General features: G+C 39.4%; 1 protein-coding gene across 1 annotated transcript in view; it reads left to right on the top strand.

The window, feature by feature from the left end:
- The window catches only part of MGAT4D (MGAT4 family, member D), a 54,848-nt gene that overhangs the window by 396 nt on the left and 43,227 nt on the right, over positions 1-11,225 (top strand). The gene's annotated exons all lie outside the window — the stretch shown is intronic.

Raw genomic sequence — 11,225 nt, 5'->3', positions numbered from 1 at the left:
CGCCTGCGCTGGCACTGGAAGGCCCGCGTCGATGCCCACGTTCCGGTCAGCGGCGGCTGGGCTGTAACCGGCCTGCGCGCGCGCTAACGGATCTGGCCCGGGGTCCCCACCGCTCCCTTTTCCTCAAAGGTTCAAGGGCCCCATCTGTGCCCTGCTTTTCCCCTCTCCTGTTCTTCCTTCTCGAAACTACAACTGTCTGACCCCAAGAACTGCTCTTATACAGCCATCGTCTTTCCGCATCTTTCCTCCTTTGTGGTCCGGGTTACATCACCAGGCCACGCTTCATGCCTCCCTCCTCCCTGGAGTGTTTTTTGCGTAGCTGAACAGAGGTGGTAGAAAGGAGAGGGACGTCACTGACCACCTACAGCGCCGGCCCAGAGCCTGGACTTCTCTGATGGACCGCCGGCCTGCGTTCCACTCCCACACATTCAAGATGTAATTTCGCCTGGCCTATAGAAGTGCCAATTTAGGAAACAAAAGTACAGGTTGCCAAGTTTAATTTCAATTTCAGATAAACAATTATATATTGGTATAAAAAAATGCATGGGGCATAATTATTTTAAAATATTTATATATTTTTTATTTTAGTTTCAAATTTAACCAGGCATCCAGTACTTGATCTTTCAACCCTAGTTGTCCGCGGTGTAAAATTTTATCATTCAAGTAGTTGAATTTCTCAGTTTAAGACTTAGGAACCCTATAAATTATGATCCCAGCATTCCATGATTGCTCTTACGTTGTTTTCAGTTAAATTTTCATTTATTTACACATGTGTGACTTAAGTGCACACAAGGTAATCTTGGTAAGAGTGCTGAGGTTGAAGTTTGGGAGTGGATTTATGTTTTAGCTCTCCAGTTAAGACTAGATTTTATCCTCATATACACAAAATATTCTCTATCCTGCTTGTTTCAAAGATAAGGAATGTATATTAATTTATCTGCATTATAATATGTCTACTCATCTTCATGGTCATTTGACAAAGTTTCCCTCCTCTTCGTTTTCTATAAAGAACATTATCCTAATGTCTTTTTATTTATTTTAGCACAATGAACAATAAGCACATTTATAACAAAAAATAAATGATTTCTTGTAATTAGAAAGCAAAATGTAAAGTTTTATAGTAATTTTTTTTTAGATGGAGTTTCGCTCTTGTTGCCCAGGCTGGAGTGTAGTGGCGGGATCTGGCCTCACTGCACTGCAACCTCAGCCTCCCAGGTTCAAGCCATTCTCGCACTTCAGTCTCCTGAGTAGCTGGGATTGCAGGCATGTGCCACCACGCCTGGATAATTTTTGTATTTTTAGTAGAGATGGGGTTTCACCAAGTTGGTCAGCCTGGTCACAAACTCCTAACCTCAGGTGATCCACCCACCTCTGCCTCCCAAAGTGCTGGGATTACAGGCATGAATCACCGCACCCAGTCTAGTAATTTTGGAAGGTAATTTAGAATGTTAACCTCAGAAGTTTTAATACCATTAATGATTTTATAATGAAACTGTAGACTTTGAGATCCTCACAATCATTTTGGTGTATTTTCTAGTTATGACAAGGAAAAAGAAGTTTGATTCCTTGAAGCATTTATATCTTCATCATTCATATGTTCAAGTTCAGAAACAAGATATTGTTCTTGGGAATGAAATACTCAACACACAAATCAGATTTTTTTCATTTTTTAGGTATGTGTTTCTGTGGAACTTAGCTCTAAAATCATTAAGATATCAATCCTCTAATGAGCTGTTCTTACATCAACAAAAGAAAACACAGACTTCACTTAGTTTCTGAAGTAATGATTTTTATAAAGCACCAGTGATAGTCCCAATGTCTTAAAATTTTAATCTGTAGTTGTTATTTCTATGAATGAAAATTTGGGAACGTTTATTAGAAAGATGGCCACCACCTAGTGCTTTATTCTTTCTCCCTCTTTAAAATTAACTAAATTTTGCCAGGCGCAGTGGGGTGGCTCACACCTGTAATCCCAACACTTTGGGAGGCCAAACTCTCATGAGTTTGAGACCAGCCTGGCCAACATGGTGAAACCTCGTCTCTGCTAAAAATACAAAAATTAGCCAGGTGTGGTGGTGCACCTGTAATCCCAGCTACTCAGGAGGCTGAGGCAGGAGAATTGCTTGAACCCAGGAGGTGGAGGTTGCAGTGAGCCGAGAGAGCGCCACTGCCCTCCGGCCTGGGTGACAGAGCAAGACACCATCTTGGAAAAAATAAAAACAAACAAAAAAATTAAATTAGCAAAATTTCATGTGTAGATAACCTTTTTGTTCACTTCTATAAGCTCGTAGTATTAGCAGTTCATAATTTGATCAACAAATATGCAAGCTCTGTGAGGACAGAATGTATTTCCCGTTTTTACCTGTTATGTTCACTACTGTGTCCCAGCATGTGGAAAACCACATGGCATGTAATGAGCATACTAAATATTCAATGAATCAATGGTTGAAATAATGAAAGAATCAATGAGTTTAATAATTACCGATTCATGTTGTAGGCACCAAGTGAACAGCATCAAAGGACACCCCCTCCCTTTCGTGAAGCTTACATTTTGCATAGGGGAAATAAACAACAAACAAATGATCTAATTACTGTGTGATGTCAGATGTTGGCAGGGTTAGGGAAAGCAAAGTGCTGTTTTAAAGGAAAGGGCTGTCAGAGAAGGATTATCTGAGCAAGTTATATTTGAGCAGATTCTCAAATGAAGCGAGGAAGCATCATGTGTGGATATTTGGGGGAAGAGTATTTCAGGCAAAGGGAAATGCAAGTACAAAGGCCCTGTGGTGGAATCTCCTTGATTGTTTGAGAAACAGCCAGGAGGCCAATGCGAACAAGGAGGAGAGTGATAGAAGTATTATCTCATGGGGACCATAGTAAGGACTCTGCATTTTATTCTGAATAAGATCAGAGGCCATCAGAGTTTTGTGCAGAGGAGTAACATGATTTCACACGTACATTTAAATGATTATTGGATGTGTGCTACGAAAGAAAGAAAAGAATCACGAGATGCTCCAAGAATTTTTAACTTAAACTAGGGTTTCTCAACCTTAGCGCTGTTGACATTTTGGGTTGGGTAATTCTTTGCAGGGAGGGGGTTGTCCTAAACATTGTAGAATGTTATCAGCATCTGTGGGTTCTATCCAGGAGATGCCAGGAGCAACAACCCCTCTGCCATTGTGACAGTGTCTCCAGGCATTGGCAAATGTCTCCTGAGGGAGAAATCATCCCTGGTTGAAAATGAGTGACTTAAATACTGATAGAAATGGAGCTGCCATTTACCAAAATGGCAAAGGCTAGGGTAGGAGCAGGTTTGGGGGTAAAGTCACTATTTCTCTTACGTATGAAGTGCCTATTAGATATCCCAGTGAGAGTGTTGAATAGGCAGTTGGATATATCAGCCTGCATCAGGATTAGCAGTATAAACTTGAGAACTGTTTGCATATAAAGCCGTGAAATGGGATGACATCACCTAGAGAGTGAATGAAAGGAATAAGTCTTGGGGAATTTCAGTATTTCAAAATAAAGGAAAAGCTAGAAAACTGAAAGAACTAAACCAAGAAAATAATTCAAGGAGGAGAGTGCAATAGTGTCAAATATACTGAAAGAACATTCTCTTGTAATGAAAAGCCATCTCACCCACAATCTTTGAAGTTATCATTCCCACATTCTTGGTGAATGCAGCAGGCCCTTGATCTCCAGGGTCTCAATTTGAGTAGGTACTTCATTCCAATTAACCAGAGATGATAATTAAGGTAACTATTTTGCCAGTGCGTGTCATGGAATTCTAGTGTCCTATTTTCCATGGGCAGTGTGGTAGGTTGTCACTGCATTTAAGCCCAAGTACATCAGGTAACCAATTCCAGATTTTCTTCTTTGAGAGTGTTTCCTGGGTAATGCAACCACTCAAGGAGCCCCTAGTCATCCGCTAGCTACCTCCCTTGGAAAAGCCAACGCTTGCCTGTTACTACCATTGACAATCCTGGCCGTGTGACTGGCCTGCTACTACTCTTGCCTCTGGTCACTGCCTCAATGTCTGACACCCCAGCAAAGGCTGGCAGTTTGGTGGAGGAATCACCAAAAGGAGAAATACTATCTCTTTCAAGCCCCCTCTTAATATAGCACAACTGCCTCCCATTGGCAAAATAGAATAGCACTTGCAAGGAAATCTGGGACAAGTAACAGGTTTCTAGTTTTGATCATACAAAGGAAATTTAGAGGGGCCTATAAAGACAGAGTGTCAACAGACACAATTTTTAGAAAGTCCTGGAACAAAGAAACCTAAACAGCATCTTATATAGGGACATCCATAAGTGTGATAAAATTACACTTTAAAAAGTAAAGGAACAATAAGCAGATACAGTTTGGGAGAGTACTGTAGTATCATCATGAGATGGGGTGGGAGAGGAATCAGGAGTGGAAGCAGAGGCATCAGGTAACTTTCAGTTATTAGCTTGAGTGATAAGCTATTAATTTTATGTTATGTTATGTTGCAGAACTTACCTATGTATTACATGTCTTCTTTTGTATATATAATTTTTTAATTGATTAAAAAAATTGTATAGAAGGAAGCAAGAAATGATAGACATACAGTACCCAATTCACTTAAAGATGTAAAAACAATAAGAATGTTATTTTTGAAAAAGTTCAACTTGGGATGTAAATACAAATGACTTTTTATTTTTCCAATAACTCCTTATATGTGTTCTATTGAGCCCTCTTTTCTGCTTAGAGGTTTAGAGAGACAATGAACACTTATTCTGTGTCTTTTCGGTCACTTTTTTTCTGTCTCATTCTTGTTTTTAAAACCGTGTTTTATTATTTTTAGAACTTTAATCTCCTAGTCAACTTGAAACTTTCTTTTCCTTTCCCTGTTGGACAGGCAAGCTTGTGTTTCAAGCAAAATGGAATGGCAGAGGAGAAAATGTCAAGACTTCCACAAACACTAGTGGCTTATAACAATCACTTTGGGGTTTTTTGTTGTTGTTGTTGTTGTTTTTTTTTTTTTTGAGACAGAGTCTCACTCTGTCATCCAGTTTGGAGTGCAGTGGTGCGATCTCAGCTCACTGTGACCTCTGCCTCCAGGTTCAAGCAATTCTCCTGCCTCAGCCTCCTGAGTAGCTAGGACTACAGATGTGTGCCTCTACGCCCAACTAATTTTTGTATTTTTAGTAGAGACGAGGTTTCACCATATTGGCCAGGATGGTCTCAATCTGACCTTGAACAACCTCTTTTTTAAAACTCTTGATTTAGTAATCAGGAGTTCACGAAGAGGTCCACTGGGCAGTTTGTCTATAATCCGAGGTGGTGTCAATTGGGACATTTGGAGCTGAAGACTCTACTACTAAGAAGTCTTTTTCCCTCACAGTTCTGGCATCTCTCTCTCCTCTCCCCACGCAGTGGTGCATCCTCCAAAGCCTCTCCTCATGGCTTGGGTTTGTTTCTCACAACATTGTGGTCTTAGCAAAATGATACTTTTTTCCCCCCCACAAGGCAACTACCTTTTAAAAGGCAGGAAGTGGAAACTGCCAAGCCAGTTAAAGGTTATACTCCAAACTAGTACTCCATTGCTTTTCCTCTATATTACTGTAGTGAAAGCAGTCACAGGGTGAACTCGGATTCAAGAAGGTAGAGAAATTGACTTCTTCATGAGTGACTGGGAAGGTCAAAGTGCATGATACCATTTGACCTGGAGGTCATCTTTGGAGAAACAGTCTGCTGCACCCCCTTCCTCCTTTCTTGTGCTTCCCTTGTGGTACTAGGGTGGGAAAGAGCTGGGTGGGGGGGCAGAGGTTTTCTTCCATGACAGCAGCCTGGTGGTTTCAATTTCTCTGGAAGACACTTGGATGTGGCAGACATCTAATGCTCTTGTAGGGGTAGTTTGTGGCTGCTTCTGAGCACCTGCTGTGGTGTCTCTGCTATCTATTCCCTGAAGGGATATCCATCCCTGCTTGAATTCTTCCTCCCTACCTCTGCCTTTGCCACAGCCCCTTGGTGCTGGAATCTTCTGCCTGGCAGAAGATCTTCTTGCAGATGACCTGCAATATTCACTTGAGCCACAGCTGACTCATATCTTTGCCGCTTCAAGCTGCATGCCTGCAGGCTGCTTCATATGCTCCCGCTTAGCGTCTCTTTCTTTCTCCTGCCTCTTTTCATCTGGTGGCATGAGAATTTTGGTAGGTCTAGCAGTTCCACAATTTTCAGGGTAAAAATATTCTTCAGCCCCTGAATTAGTGACAAGAGGGTTCATCCTAGAGCAAACAACTTTATTTCCTGGAGATCTTTCTCTCTTCCCTTGATGGAGGGAAAACACCCTCATCCCCATCCAGTTGGGGAAGGGTTTCACCAATGTGTATGACCTTGTGGGAATACGCCAACAAAATAGATTTTATTACTGTCCATGGGACAGAGGAGGAGCTTCCAGACGCAGCTGTAAGTCAGCAGAATCCAAGGTCCAAATGTGGGTTATTTCAGAGAATAATTGAAATGTCTTATGGAATTTAAAATATATGTACAACAATAATGCATGTCAGCAATTACAAGAAAAGTTAAGAGAGAGGAAATGGAGTAAAATTGCACTAGACTTGTAGAACTACTAAGAAGTGAGAATGTAAGAATTGGTATTCGACTATTAAGTAGAGGATTCATGTTGAAATATCTAGATGAACCACTAAAATAAAGTAAAATAACATAACTATATCACTAATTGCATTAAGTGTGCCAAAAAAGAAGTTAAAACATTTCCTGATTGGATATACGACAAAATTCAACTTGATGATTACTAAAAGAGATATATTTGAATTTTAAAAACAGAAATTTTGGAAGAAAAGGGATGGAAAAATACCCACAAACCCAAACCAAAATAAAGTTGATGCAGCTGTATTATGTTATCAAGCAAATGGGCCCATGGTCCAATGCATACAGAAGACAGTAACTTTAACAATGGCTTTTGAGAAAAGATGTTTTTTATTTTTATTTTTCTGCAAAACCAGCCAGCAAGAAGATAAGACTCAGACTCAAATCTGTGTCTCTTATTGGGTCTGGGCCAAGTTTTAAGGGATCATAGGACAAGGAAAAAGATTTAGGAACGTTGGCTTGGCAGGGTCTAATTGGAGGGCTTCTAATCTGGCCATTGATGGTAAGGTATGTTGAGGCAAATTTCAGCTCCAGATCTTCTGGGCCAACAGACCCCTCGCATCTGAAAGAGTTCCAGCATTCAGGTTCTGGTCATGTCCCAGGCTTCTTGATTCAGAGGGAGGATTCACTGGTTCTGGGTGTGGTTGGAGGTCAAAGTTTTTGCTATTGCACTTGCCCAGGCTGTATGAATTGCAGTTTTTGGCTCTGTTACACCTACAAGCTAACTGGACATTTTTCAACAAAGTAGGTCCAGTTTGGGCTGGTCTTGTGGTTATATTAATACCAGCAAAGTAGACTCTAAAACAAAGTGCAACATAAATGTTGAATATACATGGAAAAACCACTAGCAATCGAGAAAATGCAAGTTTAAAACATGAGTTACCAGTTCATGCTACTCTGTTCCTTCAATTAGGAAATTAGACACTTAGTGAGAATATGGAGCTTTGGGAATTCAAACTTCCCTTGGAGGAGTATGTATTCAGTCACGTCTGTTATGAAAAATATGCCTTTCCTATGTCTTAGGAATTCCACTACTGGTAGGGTTGAAATTAGTGTACAGCCTTATCAATGGTTTATGACCAGTATCTGTTCTTACTGATCAGCACCTATATCATACATGTGGCTAAATATTTTAAATAATGGCTCTACCACCAGATATATCCTAGGGAAGCTCTTAAACATGTTTACTAGGAGATATGTACCAGAATGTTCTTGATAGCATTTCTTATAATTGTTACCAACAATAGAAGAGGCAAACATGTTGTGGTATATTCAGTACACTGGAACATTTTACATCTGTAACAATGAATAAACTACAGCTTGAGTCATCAATATAAATAAATCTCAAAAGCATAAACTGAGCTAAAAAGCAAGTACAGAGTTTTCTTTATTAATGTATAAAGCCAAGTGTAAGTCAGCTTGCAAAAATAGTAAAACTATAAAGGAAAGCAATAAATGATTAATATGAAATTCAGGATTCTGCTTATCTGGGGCTAGGGAGGAAGGAGAATTGGATCTGGGAAGGAAACAGGTAGAATATCTAAGGCTGAGGTAGTTCATGATGGGTTCATGGATGTTCATTTTTATTATTATCCTTTAAACTGTCTTATATACTGTTTGTAATGTCTAATATATTTCACAATAAAACTTAATGCATACAGGAGCCACTCACAGGGAATTTAAAGGGCTTAGTACATAGTTTGATTTGATTATTGCAAAGCATACATGGGGGGAGTAATCTGAAATGTACTTTATGTTTTTAGTTTCATCATCTAGTAATTGCCTGAGATATTCTTTATTTGGAACCACATTAGGTACAAGTAAACTAATAATAAATTTAAAGTGATCGGCCAATGCTTTAACACTATACCTTTTGCCCTTCTATTTACCCCCTGAGTGACTTACATATGTTCCCCAAGATAAACTGTAGTAGGCCATTCTTGCATTGCTATAAAGAAATATCTGAGACTGGGTAATTTATAAAGAAAAGAGGTTTAATTGGCTCCCGGTTCTGCATGCCCTACAAACATGGTGCCGACATATGCTCGACTTCTAGGAAGGCCTCAAGGAGCTTTTACTCATAGCAGAAGGCTAGGCTGCAGGCAGGAGTGAGAGAGAGTGGCAGGGAGGTGCCACACACTTAACCAGATCCCAAGAGAACTCATTATCATGAGGATAGCACCAAGCCATGAGGGATCATCTTTCCCCATGACTCAAATACCTCCTGCATTGGGGATTACAATTCAACATGAGATTTGGTGAGGACATATATTCAAACTATATCACGTACCATACCATTTCACACTCTATGCACTTACGGTGTTTTTTTCTGAGGTTGGAACGCCCTTCCCTTCTTTCTGCTGTAGGCAAGCTTCTATACATACAAGTTCTCAAATCTTCCTTCTTCTCTGAAACCTTCTCCACCTCCCCTACTCCTCAGTTCTCCTTAAGAATTAATCATTCCTGCCTTCCTGTGCCTGTGGCACTTTGAGAATAATTCCATTTTAACAATATATTATAATTAGCAAAGTTTAAAAATATGCACCATTCCCACATTCCTTGCAGCCTGATTGTCAGGAGCCAGATTTTATTTGTATCAATTTAATTTAGAGCAGGAACCAGATTTTATTCATGTTTATTTACCTACCACATAGCACATGGCAAGTATGTAATGGAAGAATAGAAATCTCAGCATGCTCCTTGTTACTGGAGGTGTTTAGTGAATGAAGTGAGGTCAAGTCACATTCATGGCTATGTTGTATAGGACCTGGTAGACCAAGGCAAGTAAGCACTCAGGGAACTATTTATAGTCTTTGAGCAGTGTTTCCAGAAGATTAATCAGGGATTGGAGGTGAGAGACCAATTAAGAGGCAATTATAATAGTACAGCTAAAGGCAAGAAAGCTTGAACTATGGTAGTATCAATGATGATAAAGAGAAAACCACGAAAGTGGTCTGTCACAGTCCTCAAATTTTAATGTGCATAGCACTCAACTGGGAATCTTATTAAAATGCACAATCTGGCTCAATAGGTCTGGGGTGAGGCCTGAGATACTGCATTTCTAACAAGCTCATAGCTGATGCCGGGGACCTATGCCATCCAGCGTGATAGTCAGGTGGCTTTGAGGCACCTGAAATGCAGCTAGTGAGTGCAACTGAGAAACTGCATTTTTATTTTAACTAGTTTGAGTCTACATTTAATAACTGAAATTGTGCAAAATATTTCTCCATTAAGCAAAACTGTACTGTTTTGGTAGGATTACATTTCACTATAATTATTAAAAGTTAGCATCTGAATTGAGATGTGCTGTGAGTGTAAAATACATGCAGGATTTAGAATATTTAGTACAAAAATATAAAATAGCCCATTGTTTACTTTTATGTTGAGACATTTTGGATATATTGTATTAAACAAAATACATTGTTTAAAATTACTTTCACTTGTTTCATTTATTTCTTTTCACTTTTTAAAATGTGACTACTAGAAAATTTTAAATTACAGATGTGGCTTGCATTTTATTTCTACTGGAACACAACGCCTTGGAGCCTTGATGTGAGAGGCACAAATCAGCGGCACTTAGGATCTAGCCTGGAACCTATTTTTAACGTGCAGAAGTCACATTCACCCACTGCACACTTGAACTGGTGTTTGTTTTCACAGCTTCACTACAGAGATGCCCAACTGACTCAAAGCATCTAATTATTGTTTGTTTCAGACCTTTGCAAAATAGTGTTATAACATTTCATCCTCACTAAATACCTGAGTAAATATGCAAGTAATTTCAATATTTTAAATAGAATATTGATGAATGAATTACCAGGGAAAAATGTACAAGAAGCAGATCTAAGATTAGAGATTATGTCCTTTAACATTTGTTTATGGTTGTTGCTGTAAATACTGCTTCCTCTAGAGAAAACTTCCTTTTCGTGTTTACTAAATTGATCCCTAGGGATTGACCTACCATGTAGAATCCCACATAGGTTGCATCACCCGTGATATATCAACTCAGAATACACAATCCATTTTGCAAAGAGAACATTACCTGGGAAACCCTCATATCATGGGCTTAAACTACATTCCCCTCTAAGGTTTGTAAGCATCTTCAAATAGTATCTACAATATGAATGTTTAAGGCTTGTCTGGATAGGTGCAGTTCTTTTGATTAAAGCATGATTCAGTTTAAGAATCACTAAAATTAGTTCTTATACTGACAAGTCCATTCATTTCATTAATTTATTTATTCATTAAGCATATATTCATATAAGAGCTATATGCAAGTCACTGTTTCAGATAGTTGGAATTTAGTAGTAAAAAGTTCTTGCTGTTCTCAAGCTTACATTCTAGAAATCTCTGGAGTGAAACATCAAAGCAGTCAATACATAATATGAAGTCAGGTGGTGATAAGTGATTTGAACAATGAGAACACATGGACACAGGGAGGGGAACATCACACACCCGGGCCTGTCGGGGGGTTGGTGGCTAGGGGAGGGATAGCATTAGGAGAAATACCTAATGTAGATGACGGATTGATGGTTGCAGCACATGTATACCTATGTAACATTCTGCACATGTACCCCAGAACTTAAAGTATT

Source organism: Colobus angolensis, unplaced genomic scaffold (genome assembly GCF_000951035.1).
Source record: "Colobus angolensis palliatus isolate OR3802 unplaced genomic scaffold, Cang.pa_1.0 Scaffold400, whole genome shotgun sequence".
Classification (NCBI taxonomy): Eukaryota; Metazoa; Chordata; class Mammalia; order Primates; family Cercopithecidae; genus Colobus; species Colobus angolensis.
Note: the sequence above shows the minus strand (reverse complement) of the source record. Positions and strands in the feature narration are given on the sequence as shown.